This window comes from Cervus canadensis, chromosome 7, assembly GCF_019320065.1.
Source record: "Cervus canadensis isolate Bull #8, Minnesota chromosome 7, ASM1932006v1, whole genome shotgun sequence".
Taxonomy (NCBI): Eukaryota; Metazoa; Chordata; class Mammalia; order Artiodactyla; family Cervidae; genus Cervus; species Cervus canadensis.
In genome coordinates this window covers 73,419,241-73,432,552 of record NC_057392.1, presented here as the reverse complement: position 1 = coordinate 73,432,552, position 13,312 = coordinate 73,419,241, and the positions used below count along the sequence as shown (strand labels likewise).

General features: G+C 37.3%; 1 protein-coding gene across 1 annotated transcript in view; it reads left to right on the top strand.

Moving 5' to 3' along the window:
• LOC122444958 (EGF-like and EMI domain-containing protein 1) overlaps positions 1-13,312 on the top strand; it is a 627,705-nt gene that overhangs the window by 310,974 nt on the left and 303,419 nt on the right. The window lies entirely within an intron of this gene.

Sequence of the window (13,312 nt, the reverse complement as noted above, 5' to 3'; positions counted from 1 at the left end):
AAATCTCTTTATGTTTTCTTGCTTACTCTCAATAAATAGTATCGCAATCCACATGTTCAGGTAGACTGGAACTGCAGGTGTCATCATATATTCTGTCTTTACCCAGTCTTCAAGTTCTGTTGATGTTCAATGTTCTTTTCCCGTTCTCTCCCACAAGTCTAAATTTAGGACCTCCTCATTTTTACCTGAACATTGTAACGACTCTCTTAGTAGTCTCTAGTATCCAACCAGTTACTGGTAAAACATCCAGATTCTCTAGCATTGCCTTCAGGGCCATTCATAGAATAGCCCTTGCAAGCCTAATCTTTCATTGATTTTGTACGATTCACCGCAAGCCTCTCTCTCTCTCATTTGTTCTCTGGTTTTAATGAATTTCTAGGAGCTCCTGAGTCATTCATGTCTCTTGCTTTGTACACCTTTCTTCCTCCTCTTGGAAGGCCCTTTCTATTTTAATCGTAGTCTTGGTAAACCCCTTTTCATTTTTTGTAGCATCACTTTTCTTCTTCATATCATGCATTAGTGGTAGTCCCATCAATTTATTATGTGACCTGTGCCCTTTGAGCAAGTGTTAGCTTGACATGAAACTTTCTGCAAAGAAGTTGATGTTGTTAAAATGCCACTTTCAAACTAAAGCATAGTACTTTGAGAAGTACAGTCCAGTGACCCTAGAAAGAACTAGAAACTGTTAGCAATGTGCTCTCTCTCTTGAGCCTGGTTTACTTGCGAGGCATGGTGTCTACGTCAGGGGCTGAGTTCATGTGGGTGTGTTGGGGGTTGTGGAGAGGTGATCACGGTGGAAGGGGAAGGGGAAGACCCAGACAGGATGGGTCCTTGCTTTTCTGGAAGCCAGAAAGGTAAAAGCCAAAGAGGTGGTATACGACAGAGTCTTTAGGGAGCACTAAAGGTCAAAGCTAAGACACAAAATGATGGCAGTCAGGCTTAAAGGTTGGTGCCAGGCTTGACACAATGAGACAAAGTTGAATGGGGAGTCAGGTAAAAATGGAACTGAGGAAGGATATAGAGCAAGGTGGTTTCTAGGCCACTATCAGGATCAGGCATGGAATATTGTTTGACTGTCATTGTTTTTGGAGGGTACATGGAAGCACATACCTTGCTTCTTGGGTGCCTTGGACAGACACAGGCCACTCACTTGAACAAACCTCTCCTGCCCAATTTCTAAATTCATAATGAGGGCTAACAGCTCCTGCTTTGTGGTCTCTAAATGATTGAACTTGAATTTGGACTAGAGATTTATTTCTCAGGTATTTTTCAGCTCTTTGTTGTTGTCATTCAGTCACCAAGTCATGTCCAACTCTCTGCCACCCCATGAACTGCAGCATGCCAGGCCTCCCTGTCCCTCACCATCTCCCAGAGTTTGCCCAAGTTCATGTCCATTGAATTGGTGATGCCAGCCAACCATCTCATCCTCTATTGCCTCCTTCTCCTGCCCTCAATCTTTCCCAGTATCAGGGTCTTTTCTGAGCTATAAATCTTGATTTATTTCTATTTGATTATCTTATGTGGACCATAATTGCATTTTGCTAATTTAGAGGTAAGTGTCATATCAGCATGGTTTTTTCTCTGTTACTTCATTTCTATTTTCCTTTTTATATTGAAAGATTATGATACATTTGTAACATTCTAAATTAACAGAAATTACTCATCTTTAGAATTTCTTGAAGTTATATGCTCTACATCTTGTAAATAAAATTAGTTAGATGAAGTTCTAGATTTATGAAGAAAATTCAGTGGATTTATGTATTGGCAATATATCTTAGGTTTTTTTTTTTTATATCTTTTTCTTTTGGTACCTCATACAAATATACTTAACATTAGAAGAACTATATAGAAGCGCATACTTTGTAAACACAATGTGATGATTGAGAAAATTAGACATTTAAGTCTAGAATTGATTGGAGTAAAGTACAATGAATAAGACCATGCAGTTGAATTTCCCAAATGATAGAAAATAGGTAGTAAAGAAATATATACAAAATAAATTTCAAGGTTGTTGGATGTCTACCTGTCACTGCAAATGACAGTACAGATAATCTTAATGGAAAATTCCTCTGGGCCACTTTTAGCAACTATTCTGTAAAATGTTATTTATCCAGTGATTTTTATGGTATCTTCTCTTGCTTTATTACTCTACCTCCTTCTGCTGACTCTTCTGACATCAGACCTCTGTAAGATCTGCCAGAGAAGCTCTCCTGGCCTAAGAAATCAAGCGTGGGTGAGACCTGGTGCAGAACAGGAAGGCGACCCATACTTGGTTTCAGAGGCTGTGAGAATACCTACAGTCTAGAGAGAAAGGCTTTTATGTTAATGCAAGTCTTTTAGAGAACAAAGACTTCCAAATTAATCTTGCCTTATTACAGATAGAAACAACTAAAACACAGATCTAATTCATAACCTTTCTATAATTCCATTCCAATGGAATTTCTCAGAACTTTCTAAAGGACAGGAACCAGGTTGACAGATAATGATTTGACACCAGTGCTAATGATTTTTGTATGTGTGAAGCAGATAAAGCCTTTATTAGAGGCAAACTGTGTGTGAAAGAACACAGGGGTGAATTCAGAGTGAGTTGCATGGAATGGAAGTGACTTAGGTCACTTATGTGGGGGCAGTCATCTGCATTGTCTATGGCCAGTCATATTGCTCATGCCCATATTTGGTCTGACTCAGGGCACTCCTCGATATATATATGCATCTTGCAGCCAGAATGGATTCCACTGCAAGGGTTTCTGGGAAGTTAGCAGGACATATTATGGGCTGGTGACCCCTTCCTCCTTTGACTCATGAGGATCTTCTCTGCTCATGAGTGAGTGTGGTCATTCTTGACCACACGGATAAGCAAAACTGTACCTCACTTTGAGTTGCTTATGTTATTGTTTTAAAACATTATCTAAAGAAAATACAGGGCTTCCCTGGTGGCTCAGTGGTAAAGAATCCACCTGCCAATGCAGGAGACGCAGGTTCAATCCATGGGTTGGGAAGATCCCTTGGAGAAGGAAATGGCAAACCACTCTAGTATTCTTGCCTAAGAAATCCTATGGACAGAGGAGCCCAAAGGACTATAGTCCATGGGGGTCACAAAAGAGTTGGACACGAAGGAGTGACCTCCTCCAAGAGGGCTTATGCCACACGCAGGTCTGCTGCACTCACAGCCTCTGCCCCTGAGGCAGTCCGTTGCTCACCCGTACCTCTGCAGGAGACACTCAGACACGGTTCTGTCTCAGTCTCTGTGGGGTCTCTGGGCCCTGGTGTACAGAAGGTTTGTCTGAGCATCTCTGGCGGGTATGGGGTTTGATTCTAAACACAATTTCACCCCTCTTACCATCTTGCTGGGGCTTCTTCTTTGCCGTTGGACGTGGGATATCTCCTCAGAGTTGCTCCAGCGCCTACTGAAGGAGCGGCTAAACAACAACAACAAAACAATATAACCCTTAGAATCTGCACCTGAATGGTGTTCTCACATCAACTTTCCTCCCCTCCCCTTCATGTACTTCCCTTCCTTGTTCATGAAAGAGACATAATTTTGAGAAATTCTGCTAATGATTTTTAAAACATTGTGTGAATATGTAAGCTCCTTACTCCTTAAGTACATACCTCCTATTCCCTGACCCAGCTGTGGTAGTCAGTTGTCCATGGTTTTGTGGTAGCTCTTTAAGGGCTAGGAGAGATGGATGGAGATGCATGGACAGAGTAGGATTTTGCGGGGGTCCCATTTACACTTTGGCATCTACCCACCCTTTCTCTAACTGCATATTTTTCACACACCCAGCCCCACTCACAGCTGCTTGCCTATAGGGCCAAAAATCTTTAGTTAGTGATCTGCCAGAATTCTACTTTTCTATGTAGGAGATTGGAGTAATTTCAAATAACCCATCTGGTGGGATGAAGAGAAGTAAAGAAACTGAGGTAAATAAAATATGTATTGTTAAATTCTTGGTTGCATGCATTGTATCTTGACTGATAATTTATTTGTAGACTGTGTCTGTTGAGCTGGTATCTGTTAATTTTTATTTGTTTGTTTTATACTCTTTAATGTTGCTGAAAGGTTGGACTGGGCTTGGTAGTATGGATATGCATTATCATCTCCTAGGCCAGAGGAACCGGTTCAAAATTGCTTTTTATTTTCTCAGTCAGAATTCTGAAGACCTGAATCCTTGGCATAAAAATTTAAACTGGAAAAGCAAATTCTGCCAAGTATATATTACATACCTCCTGGCCATGGATTTTGGTAGGCTTCCTTAGAGAAATATGAAACTTGTTTTCAATAAAGACTTATTCTGTGTTTCCTTAATTGAATTTCACATTTGTACATTATTATTTATAAGTGGTAATACTCTATCCCATTTAGGATAGTTTAATTTATAAATATGCAAAATTAATAAAGGACACATCGCCATTTTGTTGAGTTCTGATACTTAAAGCAAATTCTTTGCTTAGACTTTTCCTTTGTTCTGAAATGAATTAAGAGAAACTCAGTTTCTTTTAAACTGTTATTTCAGTTAAAGAACTTCTCTTGGATGATCTAGAGAAGTGTTGTCCAGTGGATTTTGCTGCGGTGATGGAAGTGACCTACCATATTAGAAGTTTAATATGATAACCAATAGCCAAAGGATACAGGAAATATGGCTAGTGCTATTGAAGAACTAAATTCTTTATATAGCTTCGTATGGCTAGTGGATCCTGTATTGGACAGCAGAGTTCTATAGTACTTTAATCATTTAGACAATTTCTTCTAGGTTAAAAATTCACCAAATGCATAATTTATCGGTTATTTTATGAATTTCATAGGTTTTGATTAATAACTTAGCCTTATATGCTGTATCTTAGAATGGTTTTAATTCATTACCATGTCCTTATACAATAAACTGTCCATGAAATAGTGATAGAAAGCAGTTTTCCAAGTTTTAAATTCTGTTGATGCTACTTTATTTTTAATAAAAACACTCATTAGATTTCTACTGAAAACTAAAAGCTGTACAGTTACCAAACAGTGACCACACAGTAATTGAGTATTAGTCTTTGGCCAGTATTGCATAAAACCTCCATAAGTTTCAAAAAATGATTTGATGTGATTCCTCTCCTCAACGATCTTATAGTCTTGCTAAAAAGACAAAACTGGCAGGCATGAAATAATTAAAAGTCAATCAGTGCTAAACTTAATTATGTGAAATAGGAGTGAAGAAGAGGATGAGATTGCTGTAAGCGTAGCAGCCAGTCTCTGCACTTTAAAGTCTAAAGGATCCTTAGAAATCATGTATTCTCAATTGCAGACATGATGCAATTGTATTCCAGTGGGCTTACTTGTTTAAGATATCACAACCAGCTAAACACGTGCCCAGAACGTGGGTGAAGGCTCTCTTGTCCCTCAGTCTATTACTCTTTCCACATTGCCTTTAAGACTGCCTCCTAGAGGAGATTCTTTAAACACTTCATTAAAAAGAAATTGGAAGTCAAGCAATTATAAAACAAATTCCATTTCAAATACCCGGTTTCCTCAAGCAGAGTGTCTTCCAAACTCAATTGTTCTCTTAACACATTCATAAGTTTTGCCATATCCTTTTACCACCTGTACTATTATTTATAAATACTTCTTTTATTTTAATTTAAAATTTATTACAAGGAAAATGGAAAGCCAGTATCATTTATCATAAATAAATGGTAACTGGGAAATAAATACAGGAAAAATAAAAGCTGAGCTGTGGTATATAATTCCTAGGCAGACACTTCACCTAAGCCACAGGAAGGTTTTCTTATTAAGAATATTAGTAAGTGCTGGAAAACCTTAGAAGCAGTAATCTTCCATTACTATCAAAAGTAATCCTTTTCTTCCCTTTCAGTTTTAAAACTGGAATTTATAAGGTCTTATCACTGAATCTAATGCCTCATTGCTCTTTAAGACTATGTTACAAAGGACTGAGCCATGGATCTTCAGTTCTCTATCACAAATACACATGTTGACATAAATTTGTGTAACTGTGTTGGTTGGTGATATGGGGTTAATTTTGCTTGCAGTTGCAAATTATATAATTGTGTAAGTTTCCTGATTTTCCTTATTGAAATGAAGATTGTTTGATCTATCGGATGATGTTTTTGTGTTGCTATTTTTTACAGGGAAAGTAATAATTGTATAATTAACTAATCTTTTAAAAATATTAACTAATGGAATTTAGATAGGTTATCTCTCCATCTACAATCATACAATCCTATTTTTTATTAAGTGAAAACAACTTTTATGGTTGATGGTGGAGCTGTCAGGAGTCACAGGTAACTGTGATTTATGGAAATGGTTTATTAGGTAGAAAGATGACATGCATGATTTCTTTAAAAGGTGGAAAGGGCTTTCAAAACATAGTTTTAAAAATCTAAAAAACATGACCCTCATTCAGATATCAAGTAAGGATACCCCATGTATGTTTGTTCACAGTTTTGTCCAACTCTGTGCGACCCTATGGATTATAGCTCACCAGACTCCTCTATCCATGGGCTTCCCCAGGCAATAATACTGGAGTGGGTTGCCATGCCCTCCTCCAGTGGATCTTCCCAATCCAGGGATCAAACCTGTGTCTCTTGTGTCTCCTGCATTGGCAGTTAGGTTCTTTACCACTAGTGCCACCTGGAAAGCCCCAAGAGTTCGCTATAGTTTGTTAAACTCATCCATGAGAGAATCCTTGGGATGGCTGAAGTGGTTTCAGGAACATTTCAAGAAGTGAGATTATATAGTTACTTGGGAAAGGTGATAAACTAAGTTTGCTAAATTAGAGAAAAGACCAACAGGGCAATAAAATCATAAACTTTAATTCTATCTTTTCTACCAGAGAGAAATTATTTGTATCTCTATCAGACAAAAACCAAACAGAAAGTCCACAAGTACTTTGGCTGACCTGGTACACTGTAATATATATAGTGAATCAAATCAAGGTGCCTTTCTCAAGTGCAGTAGTTGTTGAGAATCGAGGTGATTTTGCTCCCAGGGGATATTTGGCAAAGTCTGGAGATGTTTTTGTTCTTGGCAATCTGGAGGGTGCTAGTGGCATCCCATGAGTGGAGTCCAGGGATGCTGCTAAATATCCTACAATACACAAAAAGTCTTCCCTGCCCCCTTTTATGCCCCCAGTGAAGGATCATCCAGTCTAGAGTCTCAGTGGTGTTCCAGTTGAGAAATTCTGCCCTAGGAAATTAAATAACCTTTGTTAGCCCTGTTATTGTTCCAATATGACATTGAAAGAACCCATAGTCATATCCTTTTGCCTTCTTTCCAAGTTTGGGGTAATTTTTCTCAAGTTTTGGATAACTTTCTCGTGCAAAGAGACTTTCCATGCGGTACAAGGGTTTTTAAAGGACACAATTTCTATTTTCTGAACACACCTAGAGAAAGCAGACATTGTGAGCTAAGTTCGAGGTCTCCTTTTTTATATTGTCTTTCTCTTTCATTCTGTGGTTGCTTTTGTACATTTTAATTTTTTAATCTAAAAATAAGTGGTGAAGAAATGTTAAAACATACATCATCTGTCACTATGACCATTTTAATGAAGGCTTCATTCCATTTTCTACAGGATATTTTTCTCAACTGACTGTATCTTTTCCTGATTGACACTTATGATTCTTGAAAAGTAAGTAAAAGCTGATGCACAATAATAGGAAAGAAGAAATATTAGTCAAGCAGAGATTTCCCATGTTTCTTCCGACTAAATTTCCTCTCTGGTTGGGAAGTTAAGGAAAGCTGACACATTCTCTATAAGGAAATATGGAGTTGATGCCATCATACCCTAGTCTTTTTAATAGGCTAGTGGATTGAACCAAGAGTCAGAAATCAAGGGTAGTCTTCTCTAACATCTAATTTACATCTAACATCTAAAACACATCTAATTTAGTGAAAAACTAAAAACAGTGAGAACATTAATTCATAATCTTTTATGATAATCCAGCAGCAACCGCTCTCATTTTTTGTGTATTAGTTCAAGCTTTTATCTGGTACAGCCTCATGATTTTTTTTCTTTTTAACCTTATGAGATTTAGCTCACCGTAAGCTTTTTGGACCAGGCACAGGTGTAGAGAGATGAGGGGGAAGACTTGCTTCTGCACTAAAGAAATTCTGAAACTAGTACCTAAAGTTGTAGCGTGTGATTTTATAGACTAGTTTTTCACTTCATATTAGACTTTCAGCATTTTTTTTCATGTTACCATATTGTCTTCCTGATTATCATTTTAAAAGATTTTTTAATATGAATCATTTTTTAAAGTCTTTATTGAATTTGTTACAATATTGCTTCTGTATTATATTTTGTTTCTTTGGTTGTGAGACACGTGTGATCTTTGCTTCCTGACCAGTTATTGAACACAGATCCCCCTGCATTGGAAGGCAAAGTCTTAATCTTTGTTCCGTAATCAGGAACATCCCTCTTGATTATCATTTCGATATATAAAGGAGTAAGTTTATCCTCCAAGTCATCTAGCAAAGTATCTGCTAGTTGGTGGATGCTCAGAAAATGTTCCTTTATTTCTGCTCAAATACTCGAATTTCTGTACTGGACAGAAGTTTGGGTGTAGAAACATTTTTTTTTTTAATGGGAAAAAAACCCGAGACCTTGTTAATTTAACCAAAGCAAAATATCCAGCTCTGTACTTGAGCTTAAAAAATTGGATTCAACCCCTGTTGCTGCCCCTTATTGACTGTGTGGCATTAGATAAGTCACTTTACTTCTTAGGGGAATTTTTCTGTATATTTAGGGGAGGGAGTTGCACTAGATAATAGGAATGTTTAAGAGTTAACATTATTTTTGCTTCTATCCAGGATCTCACATTAACAGAATTGAGATAAAGATCTGCGGTTTCTTAAAGAAAATCCATCTAACAATGTTAATCTTAATTTATCAAATAAACTCACTTTATGAAGAATGCCAGAGTGCTACAAAATTATACACAGAAACACAAAAACTAGCATTTTAGGAACACACCATGTATTAAGGATGTCTTTAAATATTTCATGTGGATTTTCACTATCTTCAATTATGCTCTCGGGTAGGTGTCATGCTTCTAAATGAAACTCAAGGAAATTAAGCATCTAGTATCCTTTCTAGTATATCATGCCAGTGTCAAGAATATGAATGTGTTCACTGAAAAGTAAGTAGCAGTATTTCTCCTTCTTTAACGTTCTAGAAGGACCTTTTGAGAATGGTTTTGTGGACCACAGCTGTTGAAAAAGCTCTTCAGGGAAGGAGGAAATAACTTCTTTCTGATCTCATGTGATTTGTTCCTGTAACAAGGAGACCATGAAAAGCATTGTCCTCATTCTTGAGGAAATGTCAAACCTTGAGGACAGATAGCTCCTTAAACTATGAGCCTAGTGCTGCAGTGGAAGGCACTCCAGAGTTGAGATCAATATTCTGTGATTTTGCTCTTGCTAATGACTTGGTGTGTGAGTTATCTAATTTGCAGGAGGCCATCTCTAAAAGTGAGGGATCTATACCTGATGATCTCCAAGATGTTCAACTTGTCTTCTACCTCTCCTTGGGCATCCGTTTTATTTATCTCTTTGCTGTTTTGTGTCTGAGAAGGGAGTATGGGATCTACACTTCTGTTGGCAAGCATTCAGTGAATCATCTGTTTAGTAACTTCAATCATCCAGTCTTATCTGATTGCCTGCAAGTATACTAAGTCACTTCAGTTGTGTCCTACTCTTTGTGACCCTATGGACTCTAGCCCACCAGTCTCCTGGTCCATGGAATTTTCCAGACAAGAATACTGGAGTGGGTTGCCATGCCCTCCTCCAGGGGATCTTCCAGACCTAGTGATGGAACCCACATCTCTTATGTCTCCTGCATTGGCAGGTGGGTTCTTTACTACTAGCACCACCTGGAAAGCCCCCTTACATGATTCTACAAGTCCTAAGTCTTTTTAGATTTTTGTCTGGCAGCTCACTCCTTTCAGTGACCACTTTTTGCTTCCACTTCTGTTTTTTCTTTGCTCAAAAGAATTTCCAGAATTGTAATGAGAGCTCTCATCAAGAGATGGCCCCTTCCTCATTCTCTTTGTGTGTGTGTGTGTTAAGTTTTATTATCATTATACCTTTTCAGTTATTGCAGTGTCATTTCTAGACAGAAAGGAAATTAGTATATGTAGGGATATACTATATTATAGCCTTGGGAAAGTAAGTAGAGAGTGGAGATTATTTATAAATTGGAGTGAAAGGCAAATGATGCTACTAGAATGTTCCAAAGGAAATTGAGGGACCAAAGTTGTTCAGTCACTAAGTTATTTCTTATTCTTGGCAACCCCATAGACTGCAGCATGCCAGGCTCCTCTGTCCTCTACTATCTCCTGGAATTTGCTGAAATTCACATCAATTGATTCATGTCCATTCACGTCCAGTGATGCTATTTAACCGTCTCATCCTCTCCCATCTCCTTCTCCTATAGCCTTAAATCTTTCCCCGCATCAGAGTGTTTTCCAATGAGTCAGCTCTTCATATCAGGTGGCCAAGTATTGGAGCTTCAGCTTTAGTGTCAGTCCGTCCAATGAATATTTAGAGTTGATTTTGTTTAGGATTGACAGATTTGATTTCCTTTCCTTCCAAGGGACTCTCAGAAATCTTCTCCAGCACCACAAATTGAAAGCATCAATTCTTTCGTGCAAAGCCTTCTTTGTGGTCCAACTCTCACATCTGTACCTGACTACTGGAAAAACCATAGCTTTGACTATATGGACCTTTGTCGGCAAAGTGATATCACTGCTTTTCAATACTCTGTCTAGGTTTATTATAGCTTTCCTTCCAAGGAATAAGTGACCCATAGATGACTAGAAAGGCCTCAAGAGGGAAAGGGGGAGGTATGATGAATCACAAGAAAATTATAGATTTTTTCTTGTGCTGGAAGAGCTTAATGAAAGGTAAAGTCATTTATTAACTCAGATATTTACTGATGACCTGTTATATGTAAACTCTACCCTGGGTGCTAATTCCATGAGGACCAGTAGGTACAGCTTCTGTCTTCTATTTACTTGTGAAATTGAGGTAGAGCCAGAGGCTTAGATAAACAAAATAGAAATGCAACACAGTTAGTATTAATGAGAAGATATCACAATTTAGAAGTAACTAATTGCCCAAACTGAAAGGGAAAATTCCATAACACATATTCTGGTTAATATTTTATAGAGTGAAAGCTAATTACTTTTAAACTAATCAGGGGTTTGAACAATATTCATCAAAGAGTGGTTCCTATGATATGTATATAAACTAATCAGGGGGTTGAAAAATAGTTATTAGAGAGTGGTTTCTATGATACATCCAATCTATGATTAATATGTGACACATAATTCCAAGAGTCATGTTTTTAGTATCTAATCATAAGGCATATGAAATGTGGAGTGTTAGAAGGGAGAGTTAATTACAGTTGGGATTCATTCTTATTTTGGAAAATACAAAAGCAAAAGTCAATATTGCATCATTATGCACCAGGCATAACAGTTCAAGGCATGTACAGTGCTCTGTAGCGAGATATACCTTAATGCAAAGATAATGCCTTGCAGGGTTATGGGTGATTGGCTCAGGTTTCTTTTGGTATAGAGGAGACCGTGGTTCTCCAAAGTGGGTAGGTGCTCCTGAAGTGTTCCCAGAGATCATAACAACTTCTATCCAGGCTTTGAAATAATGAGGACTATAGAATTTAGGTGGGATCTCTTGAGAGGGAGAGATAACCAAATAAAGCAAACTGTTGTTACTAACCTTGGGATTTCTCTATGGCTTCCATTATCTACTCCAACAATTCCTCTTATCTTGTAGCAGGAGAGGGTCCCCAGAAGGCCAAATCCATGTCTCCTGCTCTCTGTAAACCCCTTCCAGTGATCAGGAGAATGAGGCTATGAAATGGGAAACATTTACTCCCAGGCACTGCCTTTATTCATTTTTAATAAAGAATTGTTACCAGCACAAGTCATGCTGTTATTAATTTCAAATTAAAACTCAGACTATATATGACCTCTTTAAATCTGCTATTTTCCAATTCATTTATTTTGGCTGTAATTATGACTGATTGCTCAATTCTTACTGGAATAGCTAGGGTGCAGTTTAATTTTAGTTGAGGTCTTTACAATAATAACCAGGGAATCTTTCCCACATATCTGTATAAGATATTTAATTTTATGTATAGAATTAAAATAACAGACTTGGGCACCTGATGTATTATTTCTCTTTACTATATTGTGGAAAATAATTTGTCTGTTTATTCTGTGGCTGTACCTTAGCAGCTCCAGAAATTTGAATTTTGTTGTATTTAAAGAAAAAATAATGAAACCTATCAGGAATATGTTTATTCATGTCAGTGCTTAATTTATTAATATTATATGTGTATGTATGCACATACTCACATATACATACACACAGTAACATATATAAATATGTCCAGAGGTTGGAAGCAAAGTATTCCTTGATTTAAAAAAATAATAATTAAAAAAAAATTAAAAAAACATAAAAAAATTAAAAAATAATTTTTTTTAAAATGCCATATCAAGGTCTGGGATATTCCCAGTCTGAAAAATAAGTCCTTCCCCTTTTATTGCATATTGAAACTAGAAAAGAAACTTCATTGATTGCTTTTATTATGTTAAAAGCCTCACCCTTTCTGTCTGACATTGTGTTCTATTTAAGCTCATCCTTTATCAACTGACAAAAATCCATTTTAAATATTGTTTGGAAGCCAGATTTCTGATACTCTCCACTGCTACTAGACTTTATTTTTGTGTGTGTGATGTACTGCACAAAATTGTCTATTGATACGAAGCAGGCTGTGGAACGATTTTTCAGCTTTGATCACTAGAATGAATCGGTTTTTAACAAGCCCTCGGTATGGCAGCAGCGGCTGATGTCGCGTGTCTAACAGCTTCATTGAAGGTTCCATTTGATTTGCTGTTGCTAAGTACTCCCTTGCAGTGAACTTGTCTGTGAAGACTTCCTCAACCAACTGAAGCTCTTTTATTAGGTTAGAAACTGCTGTTACATGTTATTTACTGATTAAAAAATAATTATCGGCAGTCTACATTACATGGAATCATCAATTTGCCATTAGTGCTACTTGGTAGAAGCTTTGAAAATGGGAATGAAACTCAAAACTAGCTTCCTAGTTTTGAACATGCTAATTAAAAGAAAAAGGTATTTGTTTGTTCACTCTGAATATACAAGCTTATTGGCAGAATCTTGTGGTGTGACTTTCCCTTAGTGCTTACTATGCATTGTGATCAGCTTAAGTTCACTGTTGTCTTCACAGAAGAGCCATGGAGTTGGAATCCAGCATTCTAACATCAC